Here is a 12,467-nt window from a genome sequence, read left to right on the forward strand (position 1 = left end):
GTGCACTGTTTGGGGACTTACTTAAAAATCAGTAGTGAATTGTTCTAAGAAGGGATGAGATGGTGATGAAGATGCAGCCTGCAGTGATAGACCAGCCATACCAATCTGTGAGGGAAAAATCTTGATCATAGCTGAGTTGAAGAGAAATGATTAACAGAAGAAACAATAGCCAACATTGTAGATGTCTTAACTGGTTCAGTTTACACAATTCTGATAAAATGAAGCAAACTTGCTGCTTGATGAGTGCCCAAGTTGTGTTCAAATCAGTTACAGAGGTTTCAGTAAGGATTTTGAACAAGTGTGAGCGAAATTGAGATCCGGAAGCATTTCTTTGAAGAATTGTAACAGGGCTGAAACGGCTTTAGAAGTATGATCCCAAAGACTGCACAGTCAAAGCAATTGCACCAAGGAGGAAGTGGTCCAGTCAAAGCAAAAGTAGACCATTAAGTAGCAATGGTCAGGGTGTAGTCAACAAGGCATTTGTTTCTTGAGTCTAGTGGACCCAAAGGATGATGGTATCTGCTTTAAGTGTTTTTGGAGAGTCACAGCTTTAGCAGAAAAGGTTCCCCAAAGATTCCTTCTGTTAACAGTAGTGGCTAGTGAACAAGGGGTCTTTGGGGGCACTGTTGAGGGTATCTGGTGCTGTCCAGTTCCCTTTTTGATGACAATCTAGGGAACTGAGTTAGCAGTTCCCTTGTTTTCAGTTGATGAGTGTTCCTGTTTTGACCTTTGTGACATACTGATATTTGAAAAACTTGTTTTAGCCAGTGTTTCCCAAAGTTTAAGCTGAGTTGGCAATTTTTTTAAAGATTGATTGATTTGAAAGGCAAGGTTACAGATTAGCAATTTTCTTTCTTTCATTCATTCATTCATTACAGGCAAGTTAGACAGTGAGAGAGAGACAGAGAGAAAGGTCTTCCTTTTCCGTTGGTTCACCCCCCAAATGGCCACTATAGCTGGCGCACTGCAGCTGGTGTGCTGCGCCGATTCGAAGCCAGGAGCCAGGTGCTTCCTCCTGGTCTCCCATGCGGGTGCAGGGCTCAAACACTTGGGCCATCCTCCACTGCACTCCCGGGCCACAGCAGAGAGCTGAACTGGAAGAGGAGTAACCGGGACAGAATCTGGCACCCCAACCAGGACTAGAACCTGGGGGTGCCGGCGCTGCAGGCAGAGGATTAGCCAATTGAGCTGCAGCACCGGCCAGCCATTTTTTTTTTCTTGACAGGCAGAGTGGACAGTGAGAGAGAGAGACAGAGAGAAAGGTCTTCCTTTCTGCCGTTGGTTCACCCTCCAATGGCCGCCGCGGCCGGCGCGCTGCGGCCGGCGCACCGCGCTGATCCGATGGCAGGAGCCAGGAGCCAGGTGCTTTTCCTGGTCTCCCATGGGGTGCAGGGCCCAAGCACCTGGGCCATCCTCCACTGCACTCCCTGGCCACAGCAGAGGGCTGGCCTGGAAGAGGGGCAACCGGGACAGAATCCGGCGCCCCGACCGGGACTAGAACCCGGTGTGCCGGCGCCGCTAGGCGGAGGATTAGCCTAGTGAGCCACGGCGCCGGCCGCCATTTTTTTAAGGTTGATTTGAGGGGCCGGTGCTGTGGCACAGTGGGTTAATGTCCTGGCCTGAAGCACTGGCATCCCATATGGTCACCGGTTCAAGACCTGGCTGCTCCACTTCTAATCCAGCTCTCTGCTATGGCCTGGAAAAGTAGTAGAAGATGGCCCAAGTCCTTGGGTCCCTGCACCCATGTGGGAGACCTGGAGGAAGCTCCTGGATTTGGATTGGCACAGCTCTGGCCGTTGGGGCCACCTAGGGAGTGAACCAGTGGATGGAAGACACACACACACACACACCCGCCGCCTTCTCCCCGTCTCTTCTCTCTCAGCCTCTTCTCTCTCTGTGTAACTCACTTTCAAGTAAATAAACAATTTTTTTTAAAGATAGATTTGTAAGGTACAATTATAGAGAGGCAGAGAAGGCCTCCATCCACTGGTTCACTCCTCAAATGGCCACAACGGCTGGGTCTGGGAGTCTCTGGTCTATCTCAGCTAATGAATTAGCTTTGTAAGCTGGAGAATTTTCAGTCACCAATGCTGTGTTCCCTGTATAGTAAGTTATTAGAAGTTGTTGAGTTCTGAAACATGTTTATTGATTAGTAGAAGCAAAACTGGAACAAAATCAATTGCAAGTGGTGTGCCCCTTAAGTTGGATAGAACATATCTTACAGACTGCCAGATAGTGACGATAGAGTGCCCTTACACAGATTATAAAACCATTTAGCCAGGGGGCTGGCGCTGTGGCTTAGCAGGTAAAGCCACCGCCTGCAGTGCCAGCATTCCATATGGGCAGTGGTTGGAGACCCAGCTGCTCCACTTCTGATGCAGTTTCTGCTGTGTCCTGGGAAAACAGTAGAAGATGGCCCAAGGCCTTCGGCCCTTGCACCCAAGTGGGAGACCCAGAAGAAGCTCCTGGCTCCTAGCCTCGGATCAGCACGGCTCTTGCCGTTGCAGCCATCTGGGGAGTGAACCCGCGGATAGAAGACCTCTCTCTCTCTGCCTCTCCTCTCTGTAACTCTGGCTTTCAAATAAATAAATCTTTAAAGAAGAAACAATTCAGCCCGAGCATAGATAATTATAATAGAAGAACCCATTAGGAGCTTTATTGTCAAGAACGGCTCCTGGAGAGAATTAAAAGAGGCAGGTACAGCATATAAAAACATGTAATTTTTAACTTTTGTAACTCTCGGAAACAGATGTTTCTTAGATGTAACCTAGATGTTCTCTTTGTTGGACCATAATTTTAAGCACTCCTTTAGGTAAGCAGCTTCTCAAACAGTCAAAGAAGAAACCAGATTTTTAAATTTTTGTGACTCTAGAATTTTCCTTTCTTCCCCAGCTTAATCTGCCTATTGCTTCAAGAACAAAGCTCCTTGTATCCTGTCAAACAAGAGCTATTTTTGTACATTTTGGGGAGAAAAACATTGGTTATCCTCTTTGTTTTTTCTATTTTTTTTTAAAGATTTATTCATTTGAGAGGCAAAGTTAGAGACAGGTCTTCCGTCCACTGATTCACTCCACAAATGGCCACAGCATTGGAGCTGGGCCTATCTGAAGCCATATACTTCATGTGGATCTCCCACATGGGTGCAGGGACCCAGGCATTTGGGCCATCTTCCACTGCTTTGCCAGGCCATACCAGAGAGTTGGATCAGAAGTGCAGCAGCCAGGACTGGAACTGCTGCCCACATGGATGCTGCACCACAGGCGGAGGCTTAACCTGCACCACAGCGCTGGCCCCAGGTTTCCTCTTTATAGTCCTTAACTGGCTCCTTCTGACCTTTTGATTCCTTATCTCGAAAAAATTCTGAAGTTCGCCCCCCCATTCACGGAGGAATGACACAGGACCCTGCGCTGTTCTTTTGTCTGCTCGGCCTTCCCAGGTTTGCTGCTGGTCCTTTCCGGGTTGGCTGCCGCTCCCTCCACCTCCGTGGAGGGGCGGCTCCCCCCTGCCACTTTCCCCACTTCCACAGGGGAGCGGCACACTGCCAGCCAGCTCTCTCGGGGGCTGCTCAGGTGTTCCTTCAGATGTTCCTGGTGCATGTTGTCTCTCTCCTCCTTTATAGTCCTCTTCCACCAATCCCAACTCTGCTGCCCACACGCCAAGCACGCTGCTCTCCTCCAATCAGGAGCAGCTCCTGCAGTTTATTGGTCGAACTGGAGGCAGCTGTGTAGAAGCTGTTTACTCCTCTCCCAGCGCCATATTTTGGGAGAGCAGATGCATAGAATAAGTCTTAATTCGAGTAACTTAGTCTAGTCCGAGTTGCTCCCCACACTGAAGTATGCCCATTTTTATCCATAAATAATGGAAAAAAGACTGCATGGGTATAGTTAAATCCCCAGGACCCTCAGTCAGTTCTTTAGGGATGGACTAAATAGCTGGCATTATTTTTTATAAAACAAGATTTATTTATTTGAAAGAGTTACAAAGAGAATGGGAGAGACAGAGATCTTCTATCCACTCATTCACTCCCTAGAGGCCACAACAGCTGGGTCTGAGCCAGGCAGGAGCCAGGTGCTTCCTCCTCTCATGTGGGTAGCAATAGTCCAAGCACTTGGGTGATCTTGAATTGCTTTTCCCAGACCATTAGCAGAGAGCTGGATCAGAAGTGAAGCATCTGGGACTCTGGTGCCCATAAGGGATATCAGCATCAGAGGTGGCAGCTTTACCCATTATGCCACAGTGCTGGCCCCAGTAGCTGGTATTATTGATTACAAAATTATCTTGAACTTGATGGGTATAATGTGGATAAAAAAGGTTAAATTTTCATCTTTTAATTCCGTTTTTTCACAACCATTTTGAAGTATCCTCATGTATTAGCTAATGGGCCTTATTCAGAGGGATTGTGGATAAAACTCAAACATCTCATTCTGACAGGTGATAGTCTTTCAAATGGAGCCAGGTCCTCTCTTTTGCAGTTTACATTCAAAGGGAAGGCTGCTAGGTCCTTCAGAAAGGTGTTCTTAAGTCATAAACAATTAGTTTCTAAAAATATTTTAGAAGAGAGGAAGTGTTTTCACAAGTCTTCTAGGGTAATGTTCTGACAAAAGGGGAAGGAATAGCAGTCTTTATTTTCCAAGATGAAATTAAGCTTATTTTTCATTTGCATTTCTGCTTACAGTACGCACATGGAACATTTTAATGTTCACCAAAAGAAAATTTCAGCTAATTGAAACAATTAGCTACTACTTTATTTCATTGAGATACGAATTATTAACTCACTTCCAATGTGTAATTGACATTTTTACATTTATTTCCCAGTTTGTCTTCTACAAACTACACAAGCAACTCCAGTTTAATGTGTTGCTTAATTAAATACACTGTTCTAATTGCTGGTTCCAGGGGTGCAATCACTACTTTACAAAGACCCTCTGCAAGCCTGCTGTAATGTAGGCAGGTGGCTAACAAGGTGGCAAAGAGGAGATGAGAAACAGTAGCACCTGAGACATGCTCATATGTGCAACCTCCAAATACAATGCCCTTCTATTCTATCATGGCTGCAGGCTTAGCCCATCCACTCCACGTGCACCGAAGCCTCACATCCCATCTGAAACAGAGGTCATGACACTTTATTTCTAGAGACTGCATCTGCTACAGCCCTGACCCAAACTCTGAATATTCAGTCACGGAACCACCCATCCCCTCCCAATTAACTTTACTAATTGCAGCTCATTTTTCCCCCAAGCTTGCCTGCATTCCCAAATGAATGTTTACTACCCCTTTAAATAAATCTTGCTTTGCACAACTCTATCTCCATCTCTTCCTTGAAGTCTTATGTGGAGGCAGAAACCCTGGAACAACCCCAGCCAGGGATTTACTCCCTCACAACAGCTGCAACTTCTCCCTGTACCCAGCCCAAGATTTCTTCAGTTATTTGTAGAAGCTTTTCCTTTAAATGCTTTTCAAGTCAACAAAAAATTATATGAGGCCCATTGCATCTCTGTTCTGTAGCATTAAATGGTTTGAAGTATTACCTAAGGCACTGCAGGAAGGAGGTTTATTGGTTCCTTTAAAGGGGAATGCTACTTACTCAGTTTTGCAAGTGGAAAGACTGACAGCTGGCAAAGCCTTGGGAGGGGAGGGGAGATGAGAAGCAAACCAGCACAGGTTGTGCTCCTTTCCAGATCTTGCCCCACCGCTGGCTTCCACCCCATCCTTGCCTGGCCCTGGTTCTGTTTCAGTCGTGCGCCTCACAGACATAGCCCAGCCAAGGCTCTGCCTGCTGCTCACCATTCTCTGCTGAAGCCAGTGGTCATTCAGGTGAGTGCAGTTCTTTCTGGCCCAAATCTGCCCGTTACAGCACCCCAGACCCAAGTTCAACTTGGAATATCAAATCCCCTCAGATGACAAAATCCCAGGCAAATCCAGTGTTATGTCCTGGCCAGGGTGAGAAATCCTGAACTTAGTGAATCTGCAGATTTTACAGGATTTTTTAATCCTGTCCTCTATGTTGCAAAGTTATGTTTTGTTAGCAGAGATGGGTGGGATAGGTTCTTGTTTTTGCGCAAGAATGAACTTAGACGTGAGAGAGTGGTAAGCAAGGTAGCAAGGTGTAATGGGATAGGGCATCCATCAGAACGGATGGGCACTTCTCCCACAGAATCTTAGAGCACCCATTCACTCGGACTAGGGAAACCAAGGTCACATGTATAAGGGAGAGGATACACCTAACAGGCCAGGCAGGCACCTCAGGAAAGAGCTGAGCACAAGAGTTTGTATTCAGACTGGGGCTTATTGGGGGAAAAGGCCCAGTTCTTCCCTCCACTTCTCCTTCTCCCTCTTCTCCAGGACAAAGCGTTTGCTAAGTGTGAATTAGATGAAATTCCTCTCAAGGTTTCACTAATCCGTGCTATCAGACTAGGTACCCAGCTAGCATCAGGCAGAGGAGCTTCCTCTGGGGTGCCTTCCTTGGGAGAAGGCTGTGAAAGTTGTATTGCCCAAAGTTATCAAGCTGGGTAACCAATTTGGTGCTGAGTAGAGAGAATTCCCCTGGGGAGCTTTCCTTGGTGGTGATGGGGGGGGCGGAGGCTGAGACCACCTGTAATTTATTGAGGTCTGGGCAGGACTTCTGTAATGTAAAATACAAGACTGCGTCCAAGGCATCTGAAGCTGTTTGGTGGGGGAGATGGAGAACCACGTGGACCTTGTTAAGGTGGATGGGGGAAATGCAGTAAGGCTCCTCGGTGAAGGTATCAATGTGCTGTCTTAGCAGTCTGCAGTGTCCCAGCTGTGGGGTTTTCCCAAGCGATAGACACTTCACTAGCCTTTATATTGCTGATCTGCCTAGTTTCATTGGGCCTGGTGGTTCAGGCTCAGAGACCTAAGGGGCTGTATCAGCCCTTAGTGGCCTACAAGGTTCTAACATGCATCCCTTCATAGAATGTGACTGGAGATCTGTAAAGCAGCTTTAGAGAACATCAGGTGTTTGTAAGATCTTGAAATAAGACTACCACAATAAAGACTATCGAGCATCTTGGGGCATTAACCAATCACAATTGTAAGTCCAAAATACCGTCACTCTACAAGAATCAGTATTTTCGGGATAGCAGGTGGTAATAAAAATTCCTCATGTAAGATTACAAGCTAATCAGTATTTTCAGGGTAATGGGTAATATGAATAAGTACAATTTATCGAATGATTTAATTCTGTAGGCAATGTATCAGAGGCAGTGTCTCCAATGTGTTTAATAGACACAGTAATTAGGTCTCCACAGGATAAAAACTCTTCATGATACTAATGAAATTAAAATTAGGCAGTGATTCCTGAGGTGTTCTATATATCCCTAAGGTTACAAGAAATCTATCAAACTTAGGACACATATTGTGCCTTTGGAATGCCAATTTGAATTGTGTCTTTTGAGTCTATTTCATTAATTGCTACATTATTCCTCATAGACATTTATTTAATCTTTCATTATTCATCAGCTGTATCATGTAAACTGTAGTAATTATTTCATTCTTAGTGTTTTGCCTTTTTAAAGATTTATTTATTTATGTATTTTAAAGTCCGAATTAGAGGAAGAGACAGGGAGAGAGATCTTCCATCCTCTTGTTCGCTCCCCAGATGGCTGAAGTGGTCAAGGCTGGGCCAGATTGATGCCAGGAACCCCCTTCTGGATCTCCCTCATGTGGGCAGGGACCCAAGTGGTTGAGCCATCCTCCACTGGTTTCCCAGACACATTAGTAGGGAGCTGGATCAGAAGTCGAACAGCTGGGACTTGAACCAGTGCCCATGTGGGATGGCAGAGTCCCAGGTGGCAGCTTTACCAGTTACACAATACAGCCTATTTTGACTCTTAAACATGTTTCAAAATTATTTCAGTGAGTGCTATCATTGTATTGTTACTGGGATAAGCACAAATACATCATCTTTCATCTTATCATTGAGCCATTCTTGCCTTAATGAACGCAACATTTGACCTTGGATAGTCTTTCCTAACATTGCATGCTAGTCACTATACTATTTGTATTTTTAATATCTACTCAAAAGTAATATCTATAAAATCAATTTAAACATGGAAGTGGCAAAATCACAATTAAGAGGCTAAAACCAGTGAAATATGTCAATGAGTGTCAGGAAAAATAAATGTTGAGGACTGGACGAGCAAGGTCAAGATGAACTTTTTTCATGAAGTATCATGGTTAGCAGTTATCTTTGCAGCTGGACAAAATGCAGGTTCTGATGCTACCATTTAGTGTGATGAATTGGAAAGGACTTTCCCTGTTGTGCTTATTGTCTCATCTGTAAAATAAGGATAACAACAGCACTTATCTCGGAGAATCAAGAATTTGGTCAATAACATATAAAATGTTAGCAAGTTTTATTTTAAGAACATTTTAAGCCAGAATATATAAACTTAAGAAATAATTTATGAATAGGAAATACATTTATTGAGTGTTTCTGGGTGGTTAGGACTGAATTTGTCATGAAAATAGTAATGCAAATCTCTTTAGGACTATCACTCTGAATACGAATGTCCATATAGGAGAATGAGAGAATGACAATCAAGAAGTTGACAATATGGGGCCCATGCTGTGGCGCAGCAGGTTAATGCCCTGCCCTGAAGCACTGGTATGCCATATGGTTGCCTGTTCAAGACCTGGCTGTTCCACTTCCCATCCAGCTCTCTGCTAGGCCTGGGAAAGCAGTAGATGATGGCCCAAGTCCTTGGGCCCCTGTACCCTCGTGGGAGACCCAGAAGAAGCTCCTAGCTTCAGATCAGGACAGCTCTGGCCTTTGCGGCCAATTGGGGAGTGAACCATCGGATGGAAGACCTCTCTCTCTCTCTCTCTCTCTCTCTCTCTCTCTCTGCCTCTCCTCTCTCTGTGTAACTCTGACTTTCAAATAAATAAATAATCTTTAAAAATAAAATCTTTAAAAAGAAAAAAGAATCTTGACAATACGTACCACTTCCTTATCACAAACATGAAATCTTGGAGAATTTCACTTTTCTGTATCATCATTTACTTCATTAGATAGAGTTTAAAGTACACAGATTTGGTCCCGTGGCACCTGACTTTTGTTATATATTGACATTCCTTTTTTAAAAAATTTTTATTTACTTGAAAGACAGTTAAGGAGAGAGGTCTTCCATAACTGGTTCACTCCCCAAATGACTGCAATGGCCAGAGCTGAGCTGAGCTAATCTGAAGCCAGGAGCCAGGAGCTTCTTCCAGGTCTCCCATGCCAGTGCAGGGGCTCAAGCACATGAGCCATCTTCTACTTCTTTCCCAGGCCATAACAGTGGACTGGATCGGAAATGGAGCAGCCAGGACTTGAACTGGTACCAATATGGGATGCTGGCTCTGCAGGCTGGGACTTTAACCTGCTGCACCCAGTGCCAGCCCCTAAAATCCTTTCTAAAGATGTCCTTCATCAAGCTTTTAAGCTGATGAATTTCCTCAAAGGATTCACAAACAGAGTTGTTTTCTGTGCTCACAGTGTGGTAAGTGGTAGGTCATTCAGTACAACTTGTCAGTTGAGAATCTTCCAGGCCAGCAAGGTCATCTGGAGAAACTCCTTATGGACAGAGTTTACAGTAGATGATCCGAGTTCACCAGATTTACTTGTGCTGGAATTTGCACTTTTATAAATGTGCATGTTTCTTTATACATGTCTACAGAACAGAAAGCCAGTTAGCAAAATAGCAGTAGTAAGGCATCATCTATCAAGTTATATGTAAATGTATTATATTATAATAATTATATGTAAAAGTATTAAATGGCTAAACAGATAAAATATAAAAATTTAGAGGACCCAACTATATGATCTCTAAAGGGAAGTCATTTTAAATTTAAGGACACAAAAAGTGAAGGGATGGAGCAGGAAATTCCATGCAGGCTAATAATAGTGCAGAAGTGATTATAATTACCTGAGGCAAAATAAGTCACAAGGGCAAAAAATGATCTACATGAAAGATTTCTGTGAGATCCTGGTGGAAAGAAGGGGCCATCAGAGAAAGAGGTACCTTTCTCAGAAGGGAGGAGAGAATTTCCACTTTGATTATGGCCTTGTCTAAATAAGGTCGGAGTTTGTGAGCTCAAGAGGCTTCCATAGCCTTGGCAGCTAATGACAAGAGCCTGGGGTGATCACTGACTTCATAAATAAGAGTGTCAACTGTTAAATCAACAACAGGAGTCACTGTACACGTGCTCCCCATGTAGCACCTCTGTCCTTAATGTGTTGTACTATGAAAATTAACTGTAAAACTAGTCTTCAAACAGTACTTTATACTTTGTGTGCCTGTGTGGATGCAAACAGTTGAAATCTTTACTTAGTATAGAGTTGATCTTCTCTATATAAAGATAATTTAAAAGTGAATCTTAATGAAGGATGGGATGGGAGAGGGAGTAGGAGATGGGATGGTTTGGGGATGGGAGGGTGGGTATGGTGGGAAGAACCGCTATAATCCAAAAGTTGTACTTATGAAATTTATATTTATTAAATAAAAGCTTTCTACTAAAAAAATAAGTCACAAGTCCAGAACAGGAAAATATATCAATGTAAACACACACACATATATGTACATTCAAATTCAAAAGACCTAACTAAAGCCAGCATCAGCAGATCTGCAAGGAGAAACAATATAAGGGTACTTCAAAAGAGTTCATGGAAAAGTGGAATTGAAAGATTATTTTGGGGCCAGCGATGTGGTGTGACAGGTAAAGCCATGGTCCGCAGTGCCAGCATCCCATATGGGCACCAGTTTGAGTCCTGGCTGCTCCACTTCCAACCCAGCTCTCTGTTTTAGCCTGGGAAGGCAGTAGTAGATGGCCCAAGTCCTTGGACCCCTGCACCTGTGTGGGAGTCTGGAAGAAGCTCCTGGCTCCTTGCTTTGGATCGGTGCAGATCAGTGCAGCTCCGGCCATTGTGGCTAATTGGGGAGTGAACCAGCAGATGGAAGACCTCTCTCTCTCTCTTTGCTTCTCCTTCTCTCTGTGTGTGTAACTCTGAATTTCAAATAAATAAATGAATTTTAAAAATTATTTTGGTTACAGAATTGAAATTATGCAGATTTTTATAACATGCATTTTCCATGAAATTTTTGAAGATCTCTTGTGGAATAGTAGGAAATTTTGATAAATCACTTTCTATAATTGTTGTACCTGAGTGAGTGCAAACAAAGGAGCTCCACACATTGATAAAATTTGATGGTCCTTTATTGCCGATGGTGGAGAGTGGGCTCATGCCCTAAAGAACTCTTGACCCTGAAGCCCAAAGCAACAGAGTTTATAAAGGCAAAAACCACAAAATCAGGAGGGGAATTCATGGTTGCTAGGAACGGGGGAATACATGGTTACTGGGGTCAAGCTGACCTAAAACCTATGCAAAACTAGCATCAATTATAATCTTGACAATACCAGTTACAATCTTAACAATTCCAATTATAATCTTGACATTAATCAAGGTATTGGTTTTAATCATATGTAAGACATAGATAAATTACATTTTTATCCTTAACCCAGGTGTAGCCTATCCACTTTCAAGCTTGAGCGATCATGCTAGGGGGTTTCTATGCTCTGCCAAGTGTGATGTAGTGGACTGCTATTGTCTGACTGTTTTAGATCATAGTTTCAGGCCAGAGTGTCATGGTGTGTGTGGGGGGGGGGGCACCTTCCCAGAAATGGAGTCTCAAGTGCTCCAAAATGGAGTCCCTACTGTCAAGGTGTTACTTCATAATGAATAGATCATTTGGACAGGAGATCAATGTGAAACAGCAAATAAAACACCACTACTTACCAAATGGATCTATCAGAAATTTAGAACTTTCCACACAACAGCAGAATTTACATTCTCAAATTAATACAAAACATTCTCCCACATAGGTCACATATTAGGTCTCACAATAAAGGCATTAAAATTTTAAGATTGGGGCCAGCCCTGTGGCATAGCAGGTAAAGTCACCACCTGCAGTGCCAGCCATCCCATATAGATGCTGGTTGGAGTCCTCGCTGCTCCTCTTCCAACCCAGGTCTCTGCTGTGAAAGCAGTGGAAGATGGCCCAAGTCCTTGGGCCCCTGCACCCGCATGGGAGACCTGGAAGAAGCTCCAGGCTCCTGGCTTCCATCGTTGCGGCCAGTTGGGGAGTGAACCGGTGGATGGAAGATCTCTCTCTCTCTTTCTGACTCTCTTTCTCTGTGTAACTCTGCCTTTCAAATAATCTTTTTTTTTTTTTTTTTTTTTTTTTTGACAGGCAGAGTGGACAGTGAGAGAGAGAGAGACAGAGAGAAAGGTCTTCCTTTGCCGTTGGTTCACCCTCCAATGGCCGCCGCAGCCAGCGCGATGTGGCCGGCGCACCGCGCTGATCCGATGGCAGGAGCCAGGATCCAGGTGCTTTTCCTGGTCTCCCATGGGGTGCAGGGCCCAAGCACCTGGGCCATCCTCCACTGCACTCCCGGGCCACAGCAGAGGG

General features: G+C 44.3%; 1 protein-coding gene across 1 annotated transcript in view; it reads left to right on the plus strand.

The window, feature by feature from the left end:
- The first annotated feature begins 1,561 nt into the window (after positions 1 to 1,561).
- The window catches only part of LOC100355590 (beta-1,4-mannosyl-glycoprotein 4-beta-N-acetylglucosaminyltransferase), a 42,357-nt gene continuing 31,451 nt past the window's right edge, over positions 1,562 to 12,467 (plus strand). The window contains exon 1 of the mRNA XM_089320168.1: positions 1,562 to 5,814. The gene's annotated coding sequence lies outside the window, so the exon portion shown is untranslated. The remainder of the gene's footprint in view (positions 5,815 to 12,467) is intronic.

This window comes from Oryctolagus cuniculus, chromosome 18, assembly GCF_051225735.1.
Source record: "Oryctolagus cuniculus isolate XC-2025 breed Fujian yellow rabbit chromosome 18, ASM5122573v1, whole genome shotgun sequence".
NCBI classification, from domain to species: domain Eukaryota; kingdom Metazoa; phylum Chordata; class Mammalia; order Lagomorpha; family Leporidae; genus Oryctolagus; species Oryctolagus cuniculus.